This window comes from Spinacia oleracea, chromosome 3 (genome assembly GCF_020520425.1).
Source record: "Spinacia oleracea cultivar Varoflay chromosome 3, BTI_SOV_V1, whole genome shotgun sequence".
NCBI lineage: Eukaryota > Viridiplantae > Streptophyta > Magnoliopsida > Caryophyllales > Amaranthaceae > Spinacia > Spinacia oleracea.
Genome location: NC_079489.1, coordinates 94942090 through 94959281, shown reverse-complemented (window position 1 = coordinate 94959281; position 17192 = coordinate 94942090).

Sequence of the window (17192 nt, the reverse complement as noted above, 5' to 3'; positions counted from 1 at the left end):
GCGATTTTGCTCCCACTGACCTTCTTGTATACACAAGATTCGTCTGCGTTCTTGATGAAACCAAAGTCACTGACTGCTTGATCAAAACGTATATTCCAGCTCCTTGATGCTTGCTTCAATCCGTAGATTGATTTCTTAAGCATGCATACCTTTTTAGCATTCTTTGGATCCTCAAAACCCTCAGGTTGTGTCATAAACACAGTTTTTGTTACAAAGCCGTTTAAGAAAGCGATTTTGACATCCATCGGCCATATTTCGTAATCGTAATATGCAGCGATTGCTAACATTATCGGAATAAACTTTAGCATTGCAACTGGTGAAAAGGTTTCATCGTAATCCACACCGTGGACTTGCCTGTAACCTTTTGCAACCAATCTAGCTTTGAAAACTTCTAGTTTGCCATCCTTGTCTTTTTTTAGTTTGAAAACCCATTTGCTTCCTATGGCTTGGTAGCCATCTGGAAAATCGACCAAATCCCAAACTTGGTTTTCAGACATGGAGTCTAATTCAGATTGCATGGCTTCTTTCCATTTCTTGGAGCTAGGGCTTGTCATAGCTTGTTTGTAAGTCGCAGGTTCAACACTTTCAAGTAATAGAACTTCATAGCTCTCGCTCGTCAAAATACCTAAGTACCTTTCCGGTTGAGATCTATATCTCTGCGATCTACGCGGGGTTTTATTTCTAGATGGTCCTTGATTCTCACCAGATACTTCTAAAGATCTCTAAGTTTCACCCTGAATGTCATCTTGAGCATTCTCTAGAGTTTGTTGTTCGACTCGAATTTCTTCGAGGTCTACTTTCCAAAAAGATACCATCTCGAGCAACAAACACCTTGTTCTCAGATGTATTGTAGAAGTAATACCACTTTGTTTCCTTGGGATAGCCCACAAGGATACATTTGTAATATTTTGGTTGAAGTTTTTCTGAAATTAATCGTTTGACGTATACTTCACAACCCCAAATCTTAAGAAAAGACACTTTTGGAGGATTTCCAAACCATAATTCATATGGAGTCTTTTCAACAACTTTAGACAGAGCTCTATTTATAGTGAGTGCAGCTGTGTTTAGTGCATGTCCCCAAAATTATATTGGAAGTTTGGCCTGACCCATCATTGATCTAACCATGTCTAGCAAGGTTCTATTCCTCCGTTCCGACACACCGTTCCATTGAGGTTTTCCAGGGGGAGTCAATTCTGATAGAATTCGACATTCTTTCAGATGGTCATCCAATTCATAGCTCAGATATTCACCGCCTCTATCAGACCGCAGTGCCTTAATCTTCTTGCCTAATTGATTCTATACTTCACTCTGAAATTCCTTGAATTTGTCAAAGGATTCAGACTTATGCTTCATTAGGTAGACATAACCATATCTACTGAAGTCATCAGTGAAAGTGATAAAGTAGCTGAAACCACCTCTAGCATTTGTACTCATTAGTCCACATACATCTGTATAGATTAAACCCAATAGTTCAGTTGCTCTTTCTCCAACTTTAGAGAAAGGTTGCTTTGTCATTTTGCCAAGTAAACATGATTCGCACTTACCATAATCCTCTAAGTCAAATGGTTCTAGAATTCCTTCATTTTGAAGTCTTTCTATGCGCTTTATGTTCATATGGCCTAATCGACAATGCCACAGATAGGTGAGATCTGAATCATTCTTTTTGGCAATTTTGGTATTTATGTTTCAAACTTGTTTGTCATGATCTAATAAATAAAGTCCGTTGAGTAATCTAGCAGATCCATAAAACATCTCTTTAAAATAAAACGAGCAACTATTGTCTTTTATTAAAAAGGAAAATCCCTTAGCATCTTAGCAAGAAACAGAAATGATGTTTTTAGTAAGACTTGGAACATGGAAACATTCTTCCAGTTCCAAAACTTGCCCAGAGGGAAACGACAAATAATAAGTTCCTACAGCTAATGCAGCAATCCGTGCTCCATTTCCCACTCGTAGGTCGACTTCACCCTTTCTTAACCTTCTACTTCTTCTTAGGCCTTGCGAATTGGAAGATAAGTGTGAGCCACAACCTGTATCTAATACCCAAGAAGTTGAATTAGCAAGTATACAGTCTATAACCAAAATACCTGAAGATGGAACGACTGTTTCGTTCTTCTGATCTTCCTTACGCTTCAAGAAATCTCTCTTCCAATGCCCCTTCTTCTTGCAGTAGAAGCATTCAGATTCAGAAGTGGGTTGGCTCACCTTCTTCTTTTCATACTTGGTGCCGCCAGCTTGCTTAGTTGGGCTGGCCTTCTTGCCACCTTTCTTAGCATTCCTCTTCTTGCCCCCACGCACCATAAGCACATCTTCCTTATCACTTTTGAGCGTCTTTTCAGCGGTCTTCAGCATACCGTGAAGCTCAGTGAGCATTTTGTCCAGACTATTCATACTGTAGTTTAGTTTGAACTGATCATACCCGTTATGAAGAGATTGGAGGATGGTGTCTATAGCCATTTCCTGAGAAAATTGCTGATCCAGCCTACTCATATTCTCGATGAGTCCAATCATTTTGAGAACATGTGGACTTACGGGCTCGCCTTTCTTAAGCTTGGTCTCCAGAATTTTCCTATGAGTCTCGAATCTTTCGACTCGAGCCAGATCTTGGAACATGTTCTTTAACTCACTGATGATTGTGAAAGCATCTGAGTTGATGAACGTTTTCTGTAGATCTGCACTCATGGTTGCAATCATTAGACACTTTACATCCTTGTTGCCATCAATCCAACGATTGAGGGCTGCCTAAGTGACCCCGTCGCCTGCGGCTTTGGGCATCGCCTCTTCCAGGATATACTCCTTTTCTTCCTACAGAAGAAATATTTGCAAGTTCCTTTGCCAGTCAAGTAAGTTTTTCTCGTTCAACTTCTCCTTTTCGAGAATTGATCGGATGTTGAATGAATTGTTGTTTGCCATAGTTAAAACTACAATTGAAAAAGAATAAACAAATAAATAACCATTCACAGTTCTCTTAATAAACTTAAAGTCTAGCATACATGCATAATTTATCATTTATTAAGCATTTTATTCAAGTTATGTGTTCCGGCTGGTGTGAATAAAATGATTCCAAGATCCTTAAATCATTGAAGAATTAAGCACATTATGTATTTAGACTCAATTCTAAAATATTTTAGGTAAGCAAAGCCTTTGCTAATAGTCTAGAAACTACTCTTGGTTGATAGGTACGTCTAAGGACTTATTAGGTAAACCTATCTCATTTTCCACGACATAAAAGGTCTCCTTACTTATATCGTTGAGTTTCACCAAAACTAACATGTACTCACAATTATTTGTGTACCTTACACCTTTAGGATCAATAAGTAATACCTCGCTTAGGCGGAAAACTATTCCTAAGATTGATGTAAAGGTTTATCCAAGTAAGTGTTATTTTGGCATGGCACCTTTTAACTCAATTTTTAAATAGAATAAGCTAATTTAAACTAATTACAACTATTTGATGGTACGGAGACCATATTTAAATTAAAAACTTTGGTGCATTAGACCAATTTTATATTCAAGTTAATGGTACGCAGACCATATTTTCTATCCTATTTGGGACATACTAGTCACTTTCAATAACCTGCAAAACAGTACATTTACAATATACCATTCACCCATTCATTTATCAATGAATGGCCCACATAGCTGGTTAGTAGAACATATTATGCATCACATAAATATTTGCAGCAATTAATCAAGGGTTCCAATAATGTACCAATTATTCAATCCTTATTAATTCTAATCAAGTTGTTTTAACCTTAAAGGAATATAGACCTAATCACGAGTTTATGACTGTAACGCTCACACTTAACCAATCAATTTTCATGCTTTACTAATTTTAAACATAAAATTATATCTCCTAGTGTAACCGGAAACATACAAATTTAATTAAAATTTAAAGCTCATATAAATTATTATTTGAATCCTTTAATTTATTTCCAGTTTATTAAATTAATTAATTTAAATTTAATGAAGGTTTTAATTTTAGTAAAATAATTAGTATAAATAAAATTTATAATACTTAAAATATTCAAAATTAAATTCCGAGAAAAAATTAAATTACGAAATTTAAAATTAATCAAAATCGTTTTCCATTGAAAATTAAAAATTAAATTCAAAGCGCATCAATCGGATCAAGACGAGGCCATGGGCTTGCGCCCATGCCCCGTCGAGTTCACGAGGCAGCAGCACCCCTCGACTGATCGCACAGCAAGGCACAAGCAGGCCACACGCACACGCAGCCAGCCCAGCAAGCCACGCATGCGCGCAGCCTGCTTGCTCGTTGTGTTCTGGCTTGCTCGCTGGGCGAGGCAGCGCGCGCTAGGCGAGCAGCGCTTGCTCGCTGCTCGCGTGCCTCGTCTCGCTTGTGCCTTGCCCCTTCGCCCCATCCACCCATGCTCGTAGCACATAGCTCCTAGGCAAGCCCACTGCCTTGCGCGCATGCCACGCTCCTTTGCTCGCTGCATTCGTACTGCATGGGCAACGAGCTCCTTTGCTCGTCGTCGCATGCCCGCACTATACAACACCCCTTAAGGGTAACACGTAGCGTCCATTGCTTTGTGCGTGCAAGTTTTATGAGCGAATTGCATATAATATTAAAAGTTTTATTTAAAATCAATGACAAATTAATAAATCATATTAATTTCAAAAATTTTAGGGCGAAAAATTAAAAATTCATTATTCAAATTAATTTCTGATTATCATGGATTCAAGTCTAGGTCATAAAAATTTAAAATTTACCACATTGAACAATTTTTATGGTGGTTTTTAATCATGGATACCTAATTAAATTGTCAATTAATTATGAATAACAAATCAAATTCTAAACTACTCGAATTTCAACAAATTAATCACAATTACAAATTAGGTTGTATAATTAACAAGCTTAGGCATTTAAATTTGTTAAACATATACAGTAGGTCAATAAAAAATTCAAGATTTACAAACAAGAATCGCAAATATTTAATTTAACATCTTAAAAATTACAAATTTTGCGTTCGAAAAACTAAAACCTCCGAAAAGTCATAGTTAGGCTTCGAATTTGAGAATTCTGGGTTTGGCATCAAATCTTTGATTTTAGTCAAAATTTTTAAACGCCGTTTACATGCGAAATACACTATAAAATTATACGATTCCGACCATTATTGACTAAACTGCCGAAAATTCCGCGAACATATAATTAAATAATCGCACGAATTTGCAATTAATTACAAAAAATCTAAAATTTCGAAATTAATCACCCCTTTTAATTCATTGCAAATTTATAAAAATTAACCATGTTAACTAATTATTATGGAATTAATTAGAGGCTCGTGATACCACTGTTAGATTATGATACATATAAATCATATATATTTCATGCGAAAAAACCATAAAGACAGGAATCCAAATTGATTGCCACATAACAATTAGCATAATTTAGGATACATACACTTTGTAGCGTGCCCTCCATAGCTGCTCCCGAACCGAACAAGAACAAGTTTAGGACTCCAAATGTCGTCCCTCCGTAGATAGTCCACAGCACGTTCGGATCCGCCTTAGATTTAATTAACTAGAATTGCACCGAAGGTATTATGAATATTCGAATATTTGAGGCAATATTATCGTTAGTTTTAATCCTTAAAACTAGATGAATACTTGAAATTATGTGTTCATAAATTGTGAAAGCCATCACATATTTATAGGGTAGGAATAATGGAATTAGAAGTCTACTAGGTTTCAAGTAATCTAAATCTATTAGAATTACACTGTAGTTGAAACTAGTAACTTTAGGAAATTAATTTTTAATCTAATCCTAATTGCTTAAAGATTTGATGCATGCACGAACTTCAACACACAAACGAGCACGGCCCACAAGAGTGTAGGCCATGCCCGCACGCGCGGAGAAGCCCACGGATGGCTCGCAGCCCACGAATGCTTGCAGCCCGCGTCTTGCTCGCAGCCTAAGGGCGCGATGGGCCTGGCCTTGCGCCGGGCCTTGCGTGCCTTTGGCTGTTGCTGCTTATGCCTTGCGCGTTGGGCTTGCTAGGCGTGGGCATGGCTTTGTGCTGGGACTTGCGTCTAGAAAGCTCGTCCGATGTTTATTTCGTACGACGCGCTTCCGATTAATTTTCCGATTCCGGAATTCATTTCCGATTCGAACAATGTTTAATATTTCCGATTACGGAATTAATTTCCGTTTCGAACAAATAGTTAATATTTCCGATTCCGATAATATTTCCGATTCTGACAATATATCCGTTTCCGGCAATATTTCCGATTCCGGCAATATTTCTATTTCCGATAATATTTTCCGATACGTACCATGTTTCCGTTTCCGGCAACATCTATGACTGGGATAATATTTATATTTCCGATACGATCCAATTTCCGTTTCCGGCAATATCATCGTTTTCGGGGTATTCATAATTTGCCTTTTGACGATTTCAGCACCCACTGAAACCGAGATCCGTCGATTCCGAATATCCATAAATGGAGTATTTAATTCCTTTAAATACTTGATCCGTTCACGTACTATTTGTGTGACCCTACGGGTTCAGTCAAGAGTAAGTTGTGGATTAATATTATTAATTCCACTTGAACTGAAGCGACCTCTAGCTAGGCATACAGTTCACTTGATCTCACTGAATTATTAACTTGTACAATTAATACTGAACCGCACTTATTAGACTTAACATTAAATGCATACTTAAACCAAGGGCATTATTTCCTTCACATATCAGCTACTAGGTAATGGTGTCTATAGTCTAATGTTACGTTATTGATAATTGGTTTTTTCAATGCCGTCTTGGAAGAGCAGCAACACTAAAGGTCAAAAGAGAAACCAAGACAACAATTCCTTTAGTAAATAACTGAGAAAACACAAAAGAGGGTTTGAAACTAACCTTATATAAGAAGTGAAGTTACAAAGACATGATCAACGGATGGGTAGCTAAGCTGCTTCAATACTGCAAAAACAAGAGAAAAAAAGGATTGTCAAATGAGTCAACGTAGGAAAAAGAAATTTTGGTGAATTTCATTTAGTTCAAGAAGTCACAACCTCAAAAGTTCATTAGTACAGATTGATGTTGCAGATATACCCAATTTATAGAGCACGCGTCTACTGACAATATTAAATCAAAGACGCATGCTCCTAAAACTAGGAACTTAAATAAAAAGTAAAGAGTAAGAGATTAATTATACTTATGTTTTGGTTCTCATATTAGCATGAACTAAGACTTACAAAGAAACAAGTTGGCCTATCAAAGAAGAAAATTGGTCAGGTGACTTTGTCATAGACCTTATAGTCGAGGGACAAATAACGTCATTGACAAATCCAAATTTTAAGACTCTTTAGTTTGTTAATGTTGTTAAGAATCTTACTTGAGAGTATGTTATTATGAATATCAAGTTTAGTGAAGTCATAAAACAAACGAAGGTAGTTTTACCCAAATAGTCGATTCTCTGACCAAAAAATGGAGTTGGATGTGGTGTCACATAGGCTATTTTGGGTAAGATATAGATTTTTCAAACTTGTGTAGACCACTAATAGAAAACTATAGTGAACCACTAAGATTATTAGTGTTTAAGAAAAGCTTGGTCAGGTTAGACAACTTAATTACCTAGTTGAGGTGGTATAGGACCAGTCAACTCTTTAAGGATACTAAGGTCAACAAATTGAAGATAGGAATGGTTGTCAAGTAAAGGGTAGAGTGTACCTGCCATGGAAGTGTCCAAAATGAAGTCGTCACCTCAATGCCTAATGTTGGCCGTAGGGTGAATGTTTACTGCTTTTGATTATTCATGCACTTAGGCATTTCATCCAAACAGAAAAGTATAAATTCAAAGAATTGTACATGAAATTTATACAGAAAACTTTCATATAAGTAGAGTAAAAATAATTAAGACTTATTACTGTCAAAAACCTCATTTAACTTGGAGATTAAAAGATAAAATGCATGGAACAGCTAGCAAATAGAACTCTAAACCTCAAACTAGAGATTCAAAGATAATATACATGTGACAACATGTTTAATTCTAAAGATTTTCAATGCAACTAAAGATGTCAAACTTACTAAAATATCAAGGGGATGTATACGATACCCATTCATCATCATCTTACTCCACTGCCATGATCCAGCCATCCAAGATATAGAATAACAATATAACGTATATTCAAGTTAATGCGGTTCAATTTGACTTATAATACAAAACAATGATCAATGAGTAAAGCTATTTACGGGAAATGAAGGAAATATGTCCTTTACCCAAGCTGTATTAAGTCTAATACCAAGGTTCATATTAATTGCGAACAATTAATTCAGTGAGATCAAGTGATCGGAACAGCTAGCTGGAGCAATGCTTCCGATCAGTGAGTTCTAATGAATATTAAACTCACAGCTTACTCTTGACTGAACCTACAAGGTCACACCAATGACACGTAACATATCACCGGATTAAATGAATCGGAAATTCATTTAATAGCTTTTCGGGAATTAGTTTGAAAACGTATTATACGATACGACCTTTCATCGGAATCGTATATCGTATCGCGAATATTGGTAAGCTAGGGGAAACGAAAAAATCGTATCGTACGACGGTGATTCGTCGTATACGAAACGATAAATAATATATCGGAAATATATTTAATCGTGGATACGAAGAGCGGCCCACGAGCCAAGTGCACGAAGCACTCAAGGCCCATGGGCGCGTAGGGCAAGCAAGCAGGCCACGACACAGCAGCAGCAGTGCTGGCCCATGGCCGAGCAGCTCCGTGTGTGTGCGCGCTGGTCAAGGCCACGACACAGCAGCAGTAGCGCGGCCCACGGCCCAGCTCGCTGTGCGTGCTCGTGTGTTCTTGCGCGGGCTTGCTGGCCGGCCTTGCCTTATGGCTTGGTCGGTTAGTAAGGTTTTGTTAATAACCTTCTAACCCCTTTTCCACAACAACAGAATTCAGTCACACAACCCTAGGAGAAAACAGAGAACCCTAATTCTCTCTGTGCCTCCAAAGTGTGTTCATCCCAAAAGCAAATCTCTTGATCGATTGTCTAAGCTACGATAATCAAGACGGATCTGATCGTGTCGGTGAACCAAGTAGCGGAACAACAAGTAGAGTTCTAAGTTCGTGTTCGTTGACAATTTGTGGAAAACACGCTTCTAACGTAAGTCTGCTTAATATGTGCTTTATACATGCTTCCTGGCTTTGGGGATTGTTTCCGCACATGTTATTATGTTTAACTGTATTCCCCTACAGTGGTATCATGAGCCTTATGTATTCAAAGTATGTTTCAGCGTGATTTATTTGTTTTTAAATCTGTCGAAAATTTGAAGTTTTAGTTGAATTTTCGGAATTTTTACGAATTATTGGATGAATTGCGTAATAATATGTTCCGAAATCAAAAATATTCGTTTTTTCGAGTTTTAAAACCCTAATCTGATTGAAAAGGATTTTCTAAGATTAACTCATGCGAACGGAATTGCAAAAACAGGCCTCGAAGTGTCGTTTTTTGGGCGTTGGACAGTAATTCAATTAAAAGGTCGACCTAAACTACTCGGAATTGATTGAAATTTTGACACAATTTTTTTGGGTATATTCCTGACACAAGTATAAACCCTAATTTCCCTTTCCCCAATTCGTAAAATTTGGAACCGTAATTGAATTTTAATTAAATTTGGTTTAATAATTCGGTTAATTGGAAAAGGGGATATAATTTTATGGGTCAGTGGAAAATTTTAAAAATTATTGGATTAAAATTTTGAATGGTTTCGTTAATTTTAATCGCACTTAAACCTAATTATTAAAAATCTGAAATTTAAATGTTAATGAACGATTTAAAGTTTCGGATTTTATTATTTAAAAGTTCAAAATTTTCAAGTTGATTCGTTCGTTATTAAAAAAATTTTTAATAATGTTAGCCTTTGATTTAATATTTTACGAAATTGGATTGTCGTTAAAGTTTATTAAATCGTTAAAATCGTTGTTTTTCAAAAATAAAAATCGTAACTTTTTGAAAAATAATATTAATGCAAGTTCGTGAAATTAAATTATATTTTAATTAAGTTGGTCAGTAGGCACGAACCATAGGCACGAACATGATGTGTGGTGGACGTATGGCTCGCAAGGCCATGCGGGCTCTTGTACGAGAGCCAAGCCGCAGCGACACGGGCAGCAGCAAGCGTGTTGCGTGCCTCGTGCACGCTGGGCGAGGAAAGGGCAAGCGATGCTTGCGGGTGCTGCGACGAAGCAAGGCACAAGGCCATGCGACGTCCAGCGCAGCGATGGCACAACGACGCAGCGCAGGGCAGCGACGAGCTTTGGGCACGCGCGCGCGCCAGGCTGCGGGGTGTGCGAGCTTGCTCGTGCGCCTCGTAGGCCACACGCAAGGGCTATGGGCTGGGCGCAAGCCTAGCCCAACTATGCACTTGGACTTTTTTCATTGAAAATTGTTTATTTTGTTGGCTTCGCATATTTGCATTAATTTGGGCTAACGGGATATTTAATTTAATATTTTATTTGCTTGGGCCGGGCCGCGAGTTTTAATTTAATATTTCATAATTAAATATCCGGAATAATTATTGGTTTGAGTGGGAGCCACTAAATGAAATTAAAATGAAATAATTATTTTTAATTATTTTCGTAGGTCGCATTATTTTAATTAAATTCAATTTTAATTAGAACAAATTCTAAGGATTAATAATTTGGAAATTGATTAATCTTTTAGGACGCGTTTATGTGAACGTGAATTTTATTTAATTCACGTAAATACTTGCATATTTATATGGGCCATTCGTTTTAGCACACGAATGGGTGAATGCATAGAATGTATATTTTATGTAATGCAGGTACTCCAAAGTGACTAGTATGGCCATTTAGGATAGTTAAATACGGTCTGCGTACCGTTCTATCTTTGAATGTAAAATTTTAAGTATAATCTGCGTACCATGGAAATTTTGATGTAATTTTATTATTTTCAAGTATTTCTAAGTTTAGAACTTTAAGTTAGCGTTTGAACGAAGATTCAAGACGATGCCACGCTAACAAGGAGGTGATGAAGATTGGATGCTTCAAGACAAGATGTTTTGGGCCATACTAGATCACCATTTATTTATGCAATTTAACATATATATATATATATATATATATATATATATATATATATATATATATATATATATATATATATATTATGCGTGAATGTATGAATGTATGTTTGCTTTGCATGAATAGGTTGTTTCCTATGACTCGATTAGATTAAAGTTCACTAAATAATCGAACCAACATAGAAACAACTAGGTCCAAAGTAATATTGAGTTTTAAAATTGCCTTCCAAATCAAGCACTTATAAAAATCTAAGGATCTAAGGTAGTAGGTTTACGCTAAAGCGAGGTGCTATTTTAGTTTACTTAGGTGGTAAGGCGTCCTAAAGGAGCACGTTGATTGTGGTTTCAACTCATACAACAATGTCATTATGTTGTGGCAATGGTATAAATTATGGCATTAATTTATTTGGAGATTACTAGCAATAGGTTTTGATTACCTAAAATCTTAAACTACTTAAGACATGCTAAAGCTGCTTAAGGATTTAGGACTTTTGGGGTCTTGGAATCGTTTCATTTATTTTGGACCATATTTTTTCTTTTTGCATGAATGAAATGTTTTAATAGCTTTAATGATTGCATGTTTGCTTTTATTTCAAAGTTATTGAAGTTTACGAATGGTTATTTATTGCAAATTCTTTTCGATTGTAGTAATCAAAATGGTCGCAAACATAACAACAATCATATCAGCTGAAATTTTGGATGTCGAGTTAGACTTGACTAATTTTCTTGAATGGAAATGGAAACTTGTCGAAGTTTTGAAAGTTAATGGCATACACTATGTCATTGAACAACATTTTCCTAGCTATGATGCCCGAGGCATGACTCCTGAAAAGTACGGAAGTTGGGCACTTCACAAGTACCTTGTCACGGAGTTCATCCTTAAGTCTATACCTGAGAATTGGAGAGGGAGGTTCATTACTATTGAGCCTCATGCTCTCTTAAGGAGCCTCGAGGATAGATGTTGTGCGGGTTTCCAACCCATGTGCCAAGCTGGTGGCAAAAGGGTTGATGAATTGGCTAATTCAATGAGCAATCTCAAGCTCATTACCCCACACAAGTCGTGCCTAGAAATCGAACTTCTAGAGGCACAAAAGCGCATTTACTCTGTCAAGATGGACAAAAACACAGCAATTCGGTCTCATGTGAATATGATGTCTGGATTATTTTTCACAATCGAGAGACTTGGTGGTTTCGTCAAAGAGTCGATAGCTATTGCACTAGTGATGAATTCTCTTCATAAGGATTATGAGGGTTTCAAGATGCACTATCTCTTTAATCAGAAAGAGAGCACATTCTGTGAACTTGTGGAATTACTCGTGAAATTCGACAAAATCCTTAAGTTCAATCAAGACCCTTTGAATGTGAGGTGCACTAAATTCAAGAAAGTAGGCAAGGGGAAGAAAAGCAATTCTGCATCTTCGTCCACTACCGGAGGGCAGCTGGTGCCTTCCAAGAGCAAGATAAAGAAGAATGTTTCTCCTTCCACATTGCAATGCTTCAATTTTAATGAAATTGGTCATTACAAGCGAGATTGCCCCAAACTAAAGGAAGAGAAGAAGAACGAAAACGTTGCTTCTCCTTCAGGTATGTATGTTATACATTGTAATCTTGCTAATTCTACTTCTTGGGTACGTGGCTCACACTTATGTTCCAATTCGCAAGGACTAAGGAGAAGTAGAAAGCTTGATAAAGGCGAGATGGATCTACGCGTGGGAAATGGAGCACGGATTGCTGGATTAGCCGTAGGATCTTATTTTATTTCTTTGCGTAGTGGTTTTTTTCTGGAACTAGAAAACTGTTACTATGTTCCTAGTATCACCAGAAACATCATCTCCGTTTCAAGTTTGGATTCTAAAGGTTTTAGTTTTCAATTTAAAGACAAGAGTTGTTCTTTTTCTTTAAATGGAATGTTTTATGGTTCAGCACAATAAGAAAACGGTCTTTATGTGCTAGATACGAGCAAACACATTTATAACATAAATACCAAAAAGGCTAAAACTGGTGATTCGGATCTCACATTTCTGTGGCATTGTCGATTAGGCCATATAAACACAAAGCTCATGGAATTACTTTAAAGGAAAGGAATTCTAGAATCATTCGACTTAGACAAGATTGATCAATGCGAATCTTGTTTACTTGGCAAAATGACAAAGCAACCTTTCTCAAAGGTGGGAGAAAGAGCAAGCGAACTACTAGGGCTAATACATACGGACGTATGTGGGCCTATGAGTACGAAAGCTAGAGGTGAGTTCAGCTATTTCATAACGTTTACGGACGACTTCAGTAGATGTGGCTATATTTATTTAATGAAGCACAAGTCTGAATTGTTTGAGAAATTCTGAGAATTTCAAAATGAAGTAGAGAATCAATATGGATAGAAAATCAAAGCTCTAAGATCGGATCGAGGAGGTGAATATCATAGCCACGAGTTTGATGACCATCTAAAAGAATGCGGTATTCTTTCCGAATTGACTGCTCTGGGGACACCTCAATGGAATGGAGTGTCAGAACGGAGAAACAGGACCTTACTCGATATGGTCAGGTCATTGATGGGTCAGACCGAACTTCCTTTACAGTTCTGGGGACATGCGTTGCAAACTGCAGCACTCACACTGAATCGTGCTCCGTCAAAAGCTGTTGAAAAGACTCCATACGAATTATGGACTGGGAAACTTCCAAAGTTGTCTTTTATGAAGATTTGGGGTTGCGAAGCATATGTCAAGCGATTAATTTCGGACAAGCTACAATCTAAATCTGACAAATGTTTCTTCGTTGGGTATCCAAAAGAAACTATGGGGTATTATTTCTACAACAAGTCAAACAACAAGGTTTTCGTTGCTCGTGACGGTGTCTTTTTGGAAAGAAATCATATTTCCAAATTGACAAGTGGGAGAATAATAGACCTCGGAGAGATTCTAGACGAACAAAGAACAACGAACTCTTTAGAAGGAGTTCAGGTTGATGAACCTCCAAGGTCTTTATAAAGGAAATAATGCCCTTGGTCCAAGTATGCATTCTATGTGAAGTCTAATAAATGCGGTTCAGATCAAGTGAGCTGAATGCCTAGCTAGAGGCCGCTTCAGTTCAAGTGGAATTAATGATATTAATCCACAGCTTACTCTTGACTGAACCCGTAGGGTCACACAAATAGTACGTAAACGGATCAAGTATTTAATGGCATTAGATACTCCATCTATGGATATTCGGAATCGACGGATTTGGTTTCAGTGGGAGCTGAGATCGTCACAGGCAAGAAATGAATACTCCGGAAACGATGATATTGCCGGAAACGGAAATATGGATCGTATCGGAAATATAAATATTATCCAAGTCGTAGATGTTGCCGGAAACGGAAACATGGTACGTATCGGAAAATATTATCGGAAATGGAAATATTCCCAGAATCGGAAATATTGCCGGAAACGGAAATATTTTCAGAATCGGAAATATTATCGGAATCGGAAAATAATTCCGGAAACGGAAATATTAAATATTTGTTCGAAACGGAAATTGATTCCGGAATCGGAAATATTAAATATTGTTCGTATCGGAAATGAATTCCGGAACCGGGAATTTAATCGGAAGCGTATCGTACGAATTAGCATCGGACGAGGCCTGCCGGACGAAGGCCCAGCACGAAGTCGGGCCATCGCCCAGCAAGCCAAACGCGCGCCCAGCCAAGGCAGCGCCCAGGCCCACCGCAAGGCAGGCCCAGCGCGCGCCTAAGGCCATGGGCCTCGCTGCGTGGGCTGCTGCTCGCACGCACGCATGGGCGGCCCTCGTGGCTGCCGTGTGTGTGTGTGAGTTTGTGTTCATGCACGATTCCTAAAACTATTAGAATTAGTATATGATTAAATTCCTATTCCTAAAAGGATAAATTAATTAATTAGAGTTCTTATAGGATTCTAAGTTTAATTAATTTGTATCCTACTAGGATTCCAATTCCCTTTCCATAACTCTATAAATACGTGCCTAGGGTCACATATTTTCAGAGATAAATTCAAGTATTCAAAGTGAGTTTTGAGAGAAAAATTCAGCCATATTTCTTACCTAAGAGTGCCGAAAATTCTAGTACCTTAATGGCGATTCTAGTTGGTCAATCTTAAGGCGGATCCGGACGTGCTGTGGACTATCTACGGAGGGACGACACTTGGAGTCCTAAAGACTTGTTCTTGTTCGGTTCGGGCGCAGCTAGGGAAGGCACGCAACAAAGAGTATGCATCTAAATTATGCTATATGATTATGTGTAAATAATATGTATTCCTGGCTTAATGGTTGTTTCCGCATGATTTATGTATTGTCATATGTATCATAACCTAACAGTGGTATCACGAGCCCCTTATTATTTTCATAATCTAAATTGCATGAACATGGTTAAATATTACAAATTTGCAAGAATTAAAAGGGGTGATTAATTTTCGTAATTGTTAATTAATTGCAAATTGCGTTTATTTAATTATACGTACGCAGTTTTTCGGCAGTTTCTTCGTTACTCATCCAAATCGAGTGATTTTTATGTCAATTCCGCATGTAAAAGGCATTCTAAAATTTTGACAAAAAGAGTATTTTTCTGCCGAACCCAGAATTCTCAAATTCGAAGCATAAATATGACTTTTCGAAGGTTTTAGTTTTTCGAATGCAAAATTTCGTAAATTTAAGATGTTAAATTAAATATTTGCGATTCTTGTTGATAAATCTTGAATTTTTGATTTACCTACTGTATATGTTTAACAAGTTTGAATGCCTAGCCTTGTTAATTATGCAATCTAATTTGTAATTATGATTAATTTGTTGAAAATTAGAATAATTTAGAATTAATTTGATTTTCATAATTAATTATAATCTAATTAGAAACCTATGATTAAAAATCACCATAAAAATTGTAAATTTATGATAAATTTTAAATTTTTATGACCTAGACTTGAATCCATGACAATCGGAAATCAATTGAATAATAAATTTTAGATTTTTCGCCCTAAAATTATGAAATTAATATTTTTTATTAATTTGTCATTAATTTTAAATATAAATTTTAAATTTTTATGCGATTCGTTCATATAACTTGCACGCACAAAGCAATGGACGCTTCGTGTTACCCTTAAGGGGTGTTGTATAGTGCGGGCATGCGACGACGAGCAAGGGAGCTCGTCGCCCGTGCGGCACGAATGCAATGAGCAAGGCATGGTGCACGAGCACAAGGCAGCAGCCCTGCCTTGTGTCGTGGGCCACGAGCTATGGACGAAAGGGCATGGGCGAAAGGCAAGCCATGGCAGTCGCGTGTGGGCAGCAAGCGAGCTGCGCCACGACGCGCACTGCCTCGCGCAAGCGCGCGCAGCCTCGCGCGCAGCGAGCGCAAGCTCGCGTTCCACGAGCGCTGCGCCCAGCGATTGATCGCGCGCAATTGCTCGCGCGCACAGCGAGTGATGGCTCGCGCGCACAGCGAGCGATGGCTCGCGCGCACAGCGAGCAATGGCTCGCGCGCACAGCGAGCGATGGCTCGCGCGCAGCGAGCGCTGGCGAGCGCGCACAGCGAGCGATGGCTCGCGTGCGTCGAGCGCTGGCGCGCGCGCAGCGAGCACCACAGCGTGCGATGGCTTGCGATGGTAGATGCAGCAGCTATGCGACGAGCGCATGGGCTGCGCGCACATGGCCATCGATGGCTGTGTGCGTGCGGCCCATGGGCGTGCGATGCGTAGGGTGTTTGCGTTACGATTAGATCGTTTTGAATGTTTAATTTGAAATTTCTCAGTTTACGTAATTTTAATTAATTTTAAAATTAATAATTTAAATTATTTTCTTGGATTTTAATTTTGAATATTGTAATTATAATAAATTTTATTTATTCTAATTATTTTACTAAAATTAAAATCATGAATTAATTTAAATACGACTGAAATTAAATTAAACTTTTTGGATTCAATTATAAATTTATATGAGCTTTAAATTTTAATAAATTTGTATGTTTCCGGTTAGACTTGAAATACATTTTTATGTTTAAAATTAGTAAAGCATATGAATTTATTGTTTTAAGTGGGAGCGCTTTTTAGTCATAAACTCTTGATTAGGTCTACAAATCCTTAAGGTTAAAACAACTTGATTAGAATTAATAAGGACTG